General features: G+C 26.0%; 1 protein-coding gene across 1 annotated transcript in view; it reads right to left on the reverse strand.

Moving 5' to 3' along the window:
• Positions 1 to 1,350, reverse strand: part of LOC107729598 (chloride channel protein 2-like) — a 69,227-nt gene that overhangs the window by 67,466 nt on the left and 411 nt on the right. The gene's annotated exons all lie outside the window — the stretch shown is intronic.

Here is a 1,350-nt window from a genome sequence, read left to right on the forward strand (position 1 = left end):
AATATCCTAATGATTTTTGGCATAAAAGAAAAATCGATAATTTTGACCCAAACAATGGGCCACATTTATCAGAAACGAGCGCAGATCCGTTCACACAAATCAACTTACGACAGAATTCATGAAACATTCGTATGCCACCAATCTCATCGCACGTTGATAAATGTGGCGGCAGAAAACAATTGTCATTTGAATATCACGCCCCTAAAAACACCCTGGTTTAGAAGCCTGTCATGTTCTAATATCCGTAAAATCCTTCACATGTGCAAAAACGTTTGTTTGGGCGCTGCACGCTCTTCTTTTAAAATAAACAGTGTAACTTTTATGTTTGGTTGACTGCATTTAAAATAAACAGTGTTTTAGTTTAATGACGAATGGCTGAACTAATATCGTTTGCGTGTGCATGAGGCGCCTACGCGATCAGAAGGATTAAATAAAATAAAGAAATAAAATAAAATGCATTAAGAGTGTCACAAAAACAAGCGTAGCCTATACTTGTTACACAGTGTTTTTTTTCCTTTTGTTAATCTTTTCATTATATTATAGCCTATTATATATTTTGTGTGGTTCTATTTATTTTATTCCTTTTATAGAATATAACTATATAAGCTAGTTTTAGCTTTATAAATCTATTTTGGAGACAATAACAAAGGTTTATTGAATAAATAAGTAAAATACAAAATAACTTTTTTTTTTTTTTATTATCAGTGTTGGCACCTTATATTATGTTATAATATATTATATTATATTTAAAAAAAAACTACAAAATAAAGTATTTAATAAATGTACCTATATTGAAACTCTCAATGCAAGTTAAAAATATATTATAATAACAATACATCATTTAAAAAAATCTACTTTGGAGACAATAAACATTGTATTGTACAAATAAGTAAAATAACAAATACTAAAATAAAACTATTTTTTAAAGCAGTGCTGGTTCAACTTATATTATATGATATTATTAATTTATTGAGAATCATCTAGAATTACAAAATTACTTGTGGTTTTTAGAAGTAACTGTTAAAAATATATTATATCTATCTAAGTTTGGAATAATAACTTTTTTCTTTTCTTTTTTTTTAAAGAAAGTCTCTGCTGCTGAACAAGGCTGCATTTATTTGATCAAAAATACAGTAACAGTAAAATCGTGATTTTTTCTTTTCTTTTTTTTTAAAGAAAGTCTCTGCTGCTGAACAAGGCTGCATTTATTTGATCAAATATACAGTAACAGTAAAATAATATTTAGTGAAATATTTTCTATTTTAATAATTTAATTTGTACACATACTCATACAATAATAATAAAATATCATACAAATATAAAATTAAGCATATTTATAATTACATAATT

This window comes from Sinocyclocheilus rhinocerous, unplaced genomic scaffold, assembly GCF_001515625.1.
Source record: "Sinocyclocheilus rhinocerous isolate Xijiao unplaced genomic scaffold, SAMN03320098_v1.1 scaffold1719, whole genome shotgun sequence".
Taxonomy (NCBI): Eukaryota; Metazoa; Chordata; class Actinopteri; order Cypriniformes; family Cyprinidae; genus Sinocyclocheilus; species Sinocyclocheilus rhinocerous.